The sequence below is a fragment of the Choloepus didactylus genome (assembly GCF_015220235.1).
Source record: "Choloepus didactylus isolate mChoDid1 chromosome 26 unlocalized genomic scaffold, mChoDid1.pri SUPER_26_unloc1, whole genome shotgun sequence".
NCBI lineage: Eukaryota > Metazoa > Chordata > Mammalia > Pilosa > Megalonychidae > Choloepus > Choloepus didactylus.
This window is the reverse complement of record NW_023637614.1, coordinates 288,267-301,734: the sequence shown is the minus strand read 5'-3', so window position 1 is coordinate 301,734 and position 13,468 is coordinate 288,267.

Below are 13,468 nucleotides of genomic sequence, written 5' to 3'. Positions count from 1 at the left end.
GTGCTTGTCCAAAGTCTCATTCTGGGCCTAAATGCTGACTGACAGTCAAGGTCATCCTGTGATACAGAGGTCACATGATATGTGGACAGGCTGATATTTTTTGAGTTGAGTGGGTTGGGGGTATGACTTTGGACAGGAATGGAGACACCCAGAGGACAGGCATGATGGTGTACCCTGAATATTGTTTGTTCCCTGGTCCAGGAATTATTGCCCTAAGGGAATTCCCTGTTCTGGGAGCCAACATACCCTTTCTCTGTCAGTGAGAATGACCCAGAGGTAACTGTGAATCCTCAAAGCAGGTCACCCTTTTATATGCTCCTGGACTTTGGAGAGAATAACCACTCATGTGGCACATAATTTTTTCCATATCTGAAAGCAAGCTTATTAGCAAATGAAGAAGACTTCTCTGACCTCTCCGTTCCCAAATTTGCTGATGCCCAAGGGAGTAGGCCCAAGTGGCACTGACTGTGACCATTCTTCTCCTGTCCAATGAAAGCAAGTCAGTGTAATCTTACCCTGATCTGACCCTGTGCCTTCATGAGGAGGGAAACCAACACATGTGAAGTGCATTTATTTAATTTATTTTTCCACTGAGTTAACACTGTTTCATATTTATTGTATAATAAGGTTTTCTTTAACAATGTATAAAATATGTTTATTTTATGTGTAAACAAATGTCAGTTTCTTTAATTATTCTTGTAGTATTTCACTTAAGGACAGAGACATTCTTTTATGTATTCACAGTAGCATTACCACAATCATTAAATAACCCAGTTGTAGTGCAACTATCTCATCTAAGTGCCTGGCCTCCACCTCAACAATTACCCAATCATGTCCTATAGTCCAAGCAAAATGTTAATAGCAATAATGATGGAAATATAGGAAGGCAGAAAACAAGTTATCATCCAGTCTCATAACAAATATTGCCTTTATGTTTCAGGTATACTTATTCCCTTTCATCTGAATATATCTCAATTATTTCCTTCATCTGGACATTTTAGAAAACTGTTGAAATATGCTTTTAAAGAATATTCCTCAAATTGAATTTTTTTCAGAGGTTCTTCCTGATGAAATTGAGTTTATGAATTTTAGGTGGGAGTGGTAGAAAATTGTAGTGCCCTGATGGTGGTTATTTTTTCAATGAGAAGTTTAATTTTTGTTTCTTTCATTGTATTGAATTCATTTTAAATATTATGTATAAGCTACAATACACAAACATCTAAAATCACCACTTTATAATAAAATAAAGCAAAGTTTCAGAAAAGCAAATAACCTGAAATAACTGCTTTGCTACCCCCATTCCACAAGTTTGCATTAATGTATCTACTTGGCATATGATTAAAGATTTGTAATATTATAAACAGTATACTTCATACAGTCCATGTATTTCCCTTGGGGTATTGTTTATTGATGCATAGTCTAATGTTTCCTATTCACACTCTTGTCATCTAGTTCCAGTTACACTACTTCGCATCCCTCATATCCACTTTCAAATAGAGTCCTCTTGGCTGAGACTTGTGTGCAGAATAAGCTACAGACAACAACAAGTGTTTCTGAATCTTTCCCGTTATTCCAAATAGAAGTCCCTTTCGTCATGTGTGCCCAAAATACTGCAGGAAATCCCCAGTTAATAAACCGTGGGAAATAAATCTCACTGGGGCTTGAACTTATGGAGGAGACATAATCAGCCCAGTTTCCAAAGTGGCCTAAAATTCTGGCGGGTGTTTGGTATGTACATGTGCAAATTATGTTGACTCTCAACTGCCTCACAATGAGCATCAGGTTTCTAAGCAACAAGCTTCTATCCCAATGGCTGCCCTGGGGTCTGAAAATGTAAGAGGCTTCCCAAGTGTGCAGGTGATTGTGGAAGTCTTAGGGCATGTGCCATTTGGAGTAGATATATGAGGATGATTCTGCAGTCTCAGGTTCCTCTGCACTCCTGATGGATGGTGTGCTTTTGACTCTCCCTAGAGGATGTAATTCTGTAATGCCCAAGGACAAATTCCAATTTGGTATGGGGTACTCAGGGCTTTAATGAAGTGCCTCTGGCCAAGCTTAGGCCTGCATTTTTTTCCAGTGACACAGAAATTACCACTGGATCTAAGACATGCAGCTTAGCATCCTTGGTGCTCACTTAGCAGAGCTCAACCTGAGGCATGCCCATTTGCAATCAATGAACCCCCTTGAAGTCTGAGAAATTTGGACAACTTCGATTTGTCTGCCCTCTCCACTGTTTATAGCTGACATGAGAATTGGCTCATGGCTGTCAAACTGGTGGGATTTTTGCTCTATTTTTGCTTGCTAGAAATCTCATTCTGGGCCTAATGCTGAGTGACAGTCAAGGTGGTCCCTTGGTGCAGATACCATACGATTTGTGGACAGGCTGATATTTTCTGAGTAGAGTGAGTTGGAGCCATGATTGGGAACAGGGATGGAGATTCACAGAGGGCAGGCATGATTGTGTACACTGAATATTGTTTGTTTCTTTGTCCAGGAATAATTGCCCTGATGGAAATCCCTGTTCAGGGAGACAGCATACCCTTTCTCTGTCAATGAGAATGATCCACAGTTAAGTGTGAATGCCCAACCCAAGTCCCCATTTTACATGGTGCTGGACTTGGGAGAGATTAGCCACATATGTGGCACATATTTTGTTCCTGATCTAAAGGCAAGATTTTTAGCCAAGGGAGAGGAGTTCCTTGACCTCTCAATTCCTGAATTTGCTGATGCCCAAGTGTGTAGGCCCAAGTGGAACTGACTGTAAATATTCTTCTCATATCCCATGAAAGCAGGTCAGTGTAATGTCACCCTGATCTGACCCTGTGCCTTCATGAGGAGGGAAACCAACATATGTGAAGAGCATTTATATAATTTATTTTTAAATCAAGTTAAATTGTTTCATATTCCTTGTATAATGTTTTCTTTAACTATTGCAAATTTATGTGTAAAAAATGCCTGTTTGTTTAATTATTCTTGTAGGATTTCACTTAAGAGCAGAGACATTCTCTTATGTATTCACAGGAACATTACCACAATCATTAAATTAACCTGGTTGTAGAACAAGTATCTCATCTAGGGGCTTAGTCCCTACCTCAAAGATTACCCAATCATTTCCTATAGACCAAGCAAAATGTTAATAGTAATAATGATAGAAATGTAGAAAGGCACAAAATAAAAATTGTGTCCAGTCTCATATCAACCATTCCACTTCTTTATTCACTTTCCTTTGAATATATCTCAATTATTTCCCTCATCTGGACATATTAGAAAACTGCTGAACCATTCTGTAAGAATATTCTCAAATTTTGTTATTTTTCAGAGTTTCTTCCTGATGAAAATGAGTTTATGAATTTTAGACTGGACTGGAAGAAAATTATTATGCCCTCAAGGTGATTATTTTTTAAATGTGATGTCTATTTTTTTCATTGTATTGAATTCATTTTAAACATTATCTATATGCTACAACACACAATATCAAAAATCACCACTTTATAATAAAGCAAAGCAAAGTTCCAGGAAAGCAAATAACCTGAAATAGCTACTTTGCTTCCCCCATTGCACAAGTTTGCATTAATGGGTTATCTTCACGGCATTTGATTAAAGATTTCTAATATAAACAGTACTCTTCATACAGACCATGCATTTTCCTTGGGGAATTGCTTATTGCAGCACCATCATATGTTTTTCCCCCCTCTGTTGTCACCTAGTTCCATTTACACTAATTCACATCTCTCATATGCACTTTCAAATAGAGGTTTCTTGGCTGAGAATTATGTGCAGAATAAGCTACACATCACACCAAGTTTTTCTGAATCTTCCCCATTACTCCAAATAGGAATCCCTGTACCAAGTTGTGCCCAATATACAGCAGGAATTCCCAAGTTAAGAACCCTCAGGTAACAAATCTCACTGGGGCTTGAACATGTGGAAGAGACAGTCAGCCCAAGTTCCCAAGGCAGCCTAGAATTCTGTTGGGAGCTTGGAATGCACACGCACAAGTTACACTGACCCTCACCTGACTCACAGTGAGCATCACGTTGCTAAGCAACAGGACTCTATCCCAATGGGCTGCCCTGCAGTCTGAAAATGTAAGAGCCTCCCCAAGTGTGCAGGTGATGGTGGATGTGTTGTGGATTATGCAGTTTGGAGTACATATATGTGGATATTTCTGCAGCACTGAGGATCACCTGCACCCCCATTGTAAGTTGAGCTTTTGACTCTCCCTGGAGGATCCAATAGTTCAAGGTCCAAGGGCAAATTCCAGTTTGGTGTGGGGTAAGCAGAGAATTAATGAAGATCCCCTGGCCAACATTGAGCCTGCCTCTATTTTTCAATGGCACAGAATTTACCAATGGCTCCAAGAGATGCAGCTTAGCATCCCAGGTGCTCACTTACCAGAGCTCATCATAAAGCATGCCCATGTGCTGTCAATGAACCCCCTTGAATTCAGAGTAATTTGGACAACTTTGATGTGTCTGCCCTGCCCAGTGTTTATATCTGACATGAGGATTGGCCCATGGCTCTCTAAGTGGTGGGATTTCTTCCTTTTTTTGTGCTTACCAGAAGTCTTATTCTGGGCCTAAATGCTGAGTGACCATCAAGGTAGTCCTGTGATGCTAAGACCACACGATGTGGACTGGCTGATATTTTCTGAGTTGTGTGCATTGGAGGCATTATCAGGGACAGGGATAGAGACTCCAAGAGGGCAGGCAAGATGGAGAACCCTGAATAATGTTTGTTACTTGGTCCAGGATTTATCAATACCCTCAGAGAAATCCATGTCCTGGGAGCCAACATAGCCTGGCTCTGTAAGAAAGGGTGATCCACAGGAAACTGTGAATACCCACCCCAAGTCCCCTTTTACATGGTGCTGGACTTTGGAGAGATTAACCAAAGATGTGGCACATATTTTGTTCCAGATCTGAAAGCAAGATTATTAGCAAAGGAAGAAGACATCCCCGACCTCACTGTTCCCAAATTTGCTGATGCTCAAGGGAGTAGGGCCAAGTGGCACTGACTGTGACCATTCTTCTCATATCCCATGAAATAAGGTCACTGTTATCTCACTGTGATCTGACCCTGTGCCTTCATGAGGAAGGAAACCAACGCATGTCATGTGCATTTACCACATTTATTTTTTCACTGAGTTAAATTGTTTCATATTCCTTTTATAATAAGGTTTTCTTTAACAATTGGAAATTTATGTTTAAAAAATGTAAGTTTCTTGAATTATTCTTGTAGTATTTCACTTCAGAAAAGAGACATTCTTTTAGGTATTCACAGGAACATTACACAATCATTAAATTAACCCAATTATAGTAAAAACATGTCATCTAGGTGCATGGTCCCCACTCAACAGTTACACAATCATGTCCTATAGTCCAAGCATCATGTTGATAGCAATAATAATGACAGAAATGTAGAAAAGCACAAAACAAAAATAGTGTCTAGTCTCATAAAAAACATTGCATTTCTTTTACAGATACATTTATTCTCTTTCTTCTGAATATATCTCAATTAGTTCCTTCATCTGTTCATGTTAGAAAACTTCCGGACCATCCTTTTAAAGAATATTCCTCAAATTTTATTTTTCAGAGGTTCTTCCTGATGAAATTGAGTTTATGAATTTTAGGCCAGATTGCAGAAAATTATTGTTCCCTCATGGTGATTATTTTTTAAATGTGAAGTTTAATTTTTGTTTTCATTTAATTGAATTCATTTTAAACATTATCTATAAGCTACAACATACAAACATCAAAAATCCCCATCTTATAATACAGCAAAGGAAAATTTCCAAAAAGCAAATAACCTAAAATAACTACTTTGCTTCCCCCATTACATAAGTTTGCCTTAATGGGTTATCTTCAAGGCAGTTGATTAAAGATTTCTAATATTATAAATAGTAATTTGCATACAGTCCATGTATTTTACTTGGGGTATTATTTATTGCTGCACAGTCCTATGTTTCCTTTTTCCTTCTTTTGTCATCTAGTTCCAGTTAAACTACTTCATATCCCTCATAACCACTTTCAAATAGAAGGTTTTCTGCTGAGCTTTGTGTTCATAATCAGCTACAAAACACACCAAGTGTTTCTGTGTCTTTCCCATTACTCCCAATAGGAATCTGTGTACCAATATGTACCAACATAGTGCAGGAAATCCCATGTTAAGAAACCTCAGGGAAGAAATCTCACTGGGGCTCAAAACTGCAGAGGAGTCAGAGTCAGCCCAGTTTCCCAGAGTGGCCTAGAATTATGACAGGTGCTTGGAATGCACATGGACGTGTTATGCTTACCCACACCTGCCTCACAATGAACATCTGGTTGCTAAGTAACAGGCCTCTATCCCAATGGCTGCCCTGTGGTCTGAAAATGTAAGGGCCTCTCCAAATGTACAGGTGATGGTGGAGGTGTGGCCCATGCAGTTTGGAGTACCTATATGTAGATGCTTCTGCAGCACCAAGGATCACCTGCACAACTGATGGATGGTGAGCATTGGACTCTCCCTGGAGGATCCTATAGTGCAAGGGCCAAGGGCAAATTCCAGTTTGGTATGTGTTAAGTGGAAAATTAATGAAGTGAACCTGGTCAACCTTGGGCCTGCCTTTATTTTCCAATGGCACAAAAATTACCAATGGATCTAAGAATTCAGCTTAGCATCCTGGGTGCTCATTTACCAGAGTTCATCATGAGGCATGCCCATGTGCTGTCAATAAACCTCCTTGAAATCAGGGTAATTTGGACAACTTTGATGTGTCTGCCCTGTCCAGTGTTTATATCTGACATGAAGATTGGCCCATGGCTGTCTAAGTTGTGGGATTTCTTGATCTATTTGTGCTTGCCAGTAGTCTCAATCTGGGCCTAAATGCTGAGTGATTATTAGTGAAGGAAGATGAGTTCCCCAACCTCTCCTTTCCTGAATTTGCTGATGCCCAAGGGAGTAGGGCCAAGTGGCACTGACTGTGACTATTCTTCTCATATCCCATAAAAGCAGGTCAGTGTAATCTCACCCTGATCTGACCCTGTGCCTTCATGAGGAGGGAAACCAACACGTGAGATGCATTTATTTAATTTATTTTTTTCACTGTGTTAAATTGTTTCATGTTCCTTGTATAATAAGGTTTTCTTTAACAATTGGAAATTTATGTGTCAAAAAAGTTTCTTGAATTATTCTTGTAGTATGTCAATTCAGAAAAGAGACATTCTCTTATATATACATGGGAACATTACCACAATCATTAAATTAACCTGGTTGTAGTACAAATATCTCATCTAGGGGCCTGGTCCCACCCCAACAATTACCCAATCACGTCTTGTAGACCAAGAAAATGTTAATAGTAATAATAATAATGATAGAAATGTAGAAAGGCACAAAACAAAAATAATATCCAGTCTCATAACAAACATTGCATTTCTTTTTCAGGTATATTTATTCTCTTTCTTCTGAATATATCTCAATTATTTCCTTCATCTGGACATACTAGAAAACTGTTGAAATATCCTTTTAAAGAATAGTCCACAAATTGTGCTTTTTTCAGAGTTTCTTCCTAATGAAATTGAGTTTATGAATTTTTGGCCAGATTGCCTGAAAATTATTGTGCCCTCATGGTGATTATTTTTTAAATGTGAAGTTTAATTTTTGTTTTTTCATTATATTGAATTAATTTTAAACATTATTTATAAGCTGCTACCAGTATATGTAAAGATTGTAGAGATCAGGCACTTGACTGATGGAGTACAGAATGTTCAGCATGATTGATTGTATTGATCCAGAAATTGATAATATAACAGTTTTTGATGGTAGCAGAATATTGTAAGTGCATGGAACAAAGATGTGTGTGAGTAGAGCTGAAAGAGATGGGATAGAGGAATGTATGACACCAGAGGTAAAGACAGATTATGAAGACTGGGACTGTATAACTTGGCAAAAACTAGAGTGGCCAATGACTGTTACTAAATGTACAAGTATAAAAATATTCTCACATGGGAGAACAAATGAATGTCAACCATGCAGAGTGTTGCAATATGGATTGTATTTTGGAAAAAACATAATCAAAGCAAGCTGGAGTCTATGATCAACAGTAACATTGCAATATGCTTTCATTAGATGTAACAGGGGCAATATACCAAAGTTAAATATGTATGAGAGGGGTATATAGGTTAGGGATATGGGGTTCTTGGCACTGGTGTTGTTTTCTATCCTAATGTATTGTATCATATGATGCTTTATTTTCTTTTTATTATCTTTTTTGTTCAACAAAAAAAACCTTTTTCATAATAAATAAAACAAAACATTTGTTCATATTAATATGTTCAAGTGCTGACTATGCTGATAAATGCACAACTGTATGAAGATATTGTCAACAATTGGTTGTACACCATGGAAAATTATATCATATTTGAATATATAATTGTATGAAAACTATACATAGGGATAAACATGTTGGGGAAAATATAGAGAGAGTGGTGCCCCTGTTTACTGTTGGTGAGGAGAGAGAATCATGTAGCCTATTCATAGGATAGAGAGTCTGTTTCACTAGAAGCTGAGTATGTGGTTGCTTTAATGTCCTGCAACCTCTTTATGGGTATATACTTGTAAGTTCTGAGAACAGGGATACGTATGGGCATTGATACACTGGTGTTTATGGAGGCAGTATTCACAATTTGCAATACATGGAGGTGTCCTAATGGTACATGAACTGATGAACAGAATGGTGAACTGTGGTGCGTGCATATGATGGAATATTGAGCAACTGTGAGAAGGAATGGAGCTGTGAGACATACAATGAGATGAATGGATCCTTCAGACAGCATTTTGAGTGAAGATACCACAAACACAGGCAAATAATATAATTACCCACCAATATGGAATAGCTACAATGTGTAAACTCAGAATTGAATCTTAGAGCACAGCTTATTAAGGGGAACACTTATGGTAATGGTCCCTAGATTGTAAGCTCTTACAGCAGTCACATCTACTCCTGAATTTTAATAGCTATCTCCAAATTCTGAGATGCTGATTCCTTTGTGTATAATCTTATTGGTCTCTGGAAATTTTGGTATCTGTGTGATACCTGAAACTCAGAACTAGAGCTCAGCAGATGTGAATGTCAATATTAGCACATACAGTAACTGTTTAAAAAAGCTGAAAAAGAGTCCAGACTTTGATTAGAGATATGACTGTAGCAGATCTCATTACAACTAGGGGAAATTGGGTCTAAGGGTAAAGGACAATACTGACAAGACTGAAAATTCCATGTGAGACCAAGGGAAGAGATGTTTATTTGGTATTATTGAACAATTTAACTTGTACAAATAGTTTGTTCAAACATCATAATTACATGGGACTTTGAAAAGGAAATGAGAACAGGTAAGTTTGTATAGGTTAATGTGAAATAGTAATACATCCCAAAGTAATTTGGGCAGAGAATAAAAATATATATGCAGGGACCTCTGAGGAGCTGGGGGAAAGGCAGAAGTGTTGGACTTCCTCATGTGTGTTGTTGCTGATGTTCTCACTAACATTGGGGAGTGACAGTTTTATATGCTGAACACTATCTTGGGGCTTGCCCTTATGAAACTCACTACTGCAAAGGAGAAAATAAACATGTTTATAATTTTGCCTGTTTCTCCTCCTGAGTACCTCTATGTTACTCAGATGTGGCCCTCCCTCTCTAGCTAAGCCAACTTGGCAGGTGAATTCACTGCCTACCCCCCTATGTGGGATCTGACTGGCAGGGGTTCAAATCTCCCTGACAATGCAGGATATGATTCCCAGGATGAATCTTGACTTGGCATCATGGGATTGAGGACATCTTCTTGACCAAAAGGGGATGCAAAATGAAACCAAATAAAGTTTCAGAGGTTGAGAGATTTCAAATTGAGTTGAGAAGTCACTCTGGTGTTCATTCTTATGCACTATATAGCCCTTTTTAGGCTTTAAGGTATTGGAATTGATAGAAATAAATACCTGCAAGATCTAACTCAAACCCAGTAGACTTGATGCTTGAAGATGATTGTATAACTATGTAGCTTTGAAGTGATGACATGCATGATATGTGAGCATATCTCAATAAATATGAATAAAGAAACGTGTACTAGAGACCCACAACAGCACAATTGAAGAGGTAGAAAAATAAGTGAACCAGAGGAAAGGACAATTGAATGTGAATGCAGAAAAGAACAAATGGTGAAAAAAATAAAAAATTTGAAATGGATAACAGGGAAATGATGGATATCATGGAGCACATAAAATAAGAATCATTTGTGTCCCAAAAGGAGAAGTGAAGAGTAAAGGGCTAGGAAGAGTTTTGTGTTTGGAAGAATAGAAGAATAAAGAGCTATGAAGAGTATTTGAGGAGATGAGGTAAACGTCCCAACCACTATAAAAGACATAAATATTCAAATCAAAGGAATGAACTCCAAATAGAATAAATCCAAACACACTCCAAGATATACATTAATCACATTGTCAAATGTTGAAGAGAAGAAGAAAGTTCTGAAAGCAGCAAGAGAATTGATTTCCCACATAAGAATAAGTACTGACTACTCTATGGGCACCATGGAGATGAGAAGGCAGTGGTATAACATATTTAAGATTTTGAAAGAGAAAAATTGGCAACCAAGAATTCTTTATCCAGCAAAGCTCTTTCAAACATGAGGGAGAACTAAAATTTTCACAGATAAACAAATGATGAGAGAATTTTTTAACAAGAGAGATATCCTTCAAGAAATACTAAAGGGAGTTCTACCACCTGAGAAACAAAGAAAGCAGAGAGAGGTCTGGAAACAGGCACAATGTGAAAATATTAGTAGGGCAAATTATAGGTAAAAAAAGAGAAGGGGGAAATAGATTTGACAAATAAAAACCAAAGGATGAGATGATTAGTTCAAGAACTGCCTTCAGAGCAATAACTTTGAATGTGAATGGATCAAACTCCTCAATTAGAAGATACAGACCAGTAGGATGGATTTAAATGTTTAATCCATTGATATGCTGTTTACAAGAGAATCATCTTAGAGCCAGTGACACAAATGGTTTGAATATCAAAGGATGGAAAAAAGATTCCACTCAAGCTGCAGCCAAAAGATAGCAGGGGTAGCAATACTAATATCAGACAAAATAGACCTTAAATGCAAAGATGTCATCAGAGACAAAGAAGGACACTATATATTAATAAAAAGGACAATTCACCAAAAATCATAATAATATTGAATCATAAATACTTATGCACCCAATCAAGGAGCTCCAAAGTACATGAGAAAAACATTGGCAAAACTGAAGGGAGGAAAAGACAGTTCTACAATAATAGTGGGAGTCTTCAATACACCACTCTCTTCAATAAATAGAACAACTAGACCAAGGGATTAATAAGGAAATTGAGAACCTCAGCAATGTGGTGAATGAATTAGACCTAACATATATATATAGATAGATCATTGCTTCCCCAAATACCAGGAAGTACATTCTTCTCTAGCACTCATGGAACATTCTCCAGGATACACCATATGCTGGGGCACAAAACAAGCCTCAATAAATTAAAAAAGATTGAAATTATTCCAAGCATATTCTCTGATAAAAATGGAATGCAGCTGAAAACCAAAACTACCAAAGAACCAGAACTTTCACAAATATATGGATGTTAAATAACATACACTTAATCAATCAGTGGGTTGAAGAAGAAACTGCAAGAGAAATCAGTAAATATTTAGACACAAATGAAAATGGAAACACAACATATCAAAACCTATGGGATGCAGCAAAGCAGTACTGAGAGGGAAACATAGCTCTAAATGCATACATTTAAAAGAAAGAGAGAGCTAAAACCAAAGACCTAACTGAACATCTGGAGAATGTAGAGAAAGAGCATTAAATTAACCCTAAATTGAGTAGAAGAAAGCAAATAACAAAGATTAAAGAAAAAATAAATGATCTGGAAAATTAAAAACAAAACAAAAAAAACAATGGAATAAATAAAACCAAAAGTTGGTTCTCTGAGATCAACCAGATTAGACCAGCTAGACTGACAAAGTCAAAACAGAGAAGATCCAAATATACAAAATCAGTAATGAGAGAGGGTCATTAGCATAGATCTTGAAGAAATTTAAAAGTCATAAGAGGATACTATGAACATCTATACATCAATGACCAGACCACTTAGACAAAACAGAATTTTTCCTGGAAACACTTGAACAACCTAGACTGAACTGAGAAGAATGAGAAGGCCTCAACAAACCAGTCTCAAGTAAAGAGACCTAGTCATCAAAAAACTTCCTACAAAAAAAAAAAAAAATACCCAGGGCTAGATGCCTTCACAGGAGAATTTTTTCAAACATTCCAAAAAGAACTAATGCAAAAAAAATTTGGAAAAAAGGAACACTGTCTAAGTCATTTTATAAAGCTAACATCACCAACACAAAAAGGAGATAAAGATACTACAAGAAAGGAAAACTACAGGCCAATATCCCTAATGAATATAGATGAAAAATTTTCAACAGAATACTTGCAAATCAAATCCAAAGGCACATTAAAAGAATTATACAACACAACCAAGTGGGGTTCGTTGTAGACATGCAAGTGTGGTTCAGTTAAGAAAATCAATCTCTGTGATACAATATATTAACAAATCAAAAGGGAAAAATCAGGATAATCTCAATAGATGCTGAAAAACATTCAGCTAAATTTAGCATCCTTTTTTTAATAGAAACACTTCAAAAGATAGGAATTGAGGGAAACTTCCTCAATACAATAAAGAGCATATACAAGAAACCCACAGCCAGCATAGTACTCAATGGTGAGAGACTGAAAGCCTTCCCTCTAAGATCAGGAAAGAGACAAGGATGCCCACCGTCACCACTGTTATTCAACATTGTGCTAGAAGTGCTAGCCAGGGCAATCTGGCAAGACAAAGAAATAAAACACAACCAAATTGAAAGGAAGAAGTAACTGCATTATTTGAAGATGACACAATATGATCTTATATCTGGAAAACCCTAAGAAATCAATGACACAGCTATTAGAGCTAATAAACAAATTTAACAAAGTAGTGGGATACAAAATTAATGCACATAATTCAGTAATGTTTCTATATGCTAGAAATCAATGTGTTACAGCACATTAACAAATCAAAGAGAAAAGTCAAATGATCTTCTCCATAGATGCTAAAAATCATTTAAATAAATTCATCATCCTTTTTCATAAAAACACTTCAAAAGGCAAAAATTGAGGGAAACCCTCAATATGATAAAGGGCATGTATGAAAACCTACAGCCAGCATAGTACTCAATGGTGAGAGACTTAAAGCCTTCCCTAAGATCAAGATTGAGACAAGAATGCCCACTCTCACCACTGTTATTCAACATTGTGCTAGAATTTCTAGCCAGAGCAATTAGGCAACAAAAAGAAATAAAATGCATCCAAATTGGAAAGGAAAAGGTAAAACATTCATTATTTGCAGATGATATGATCC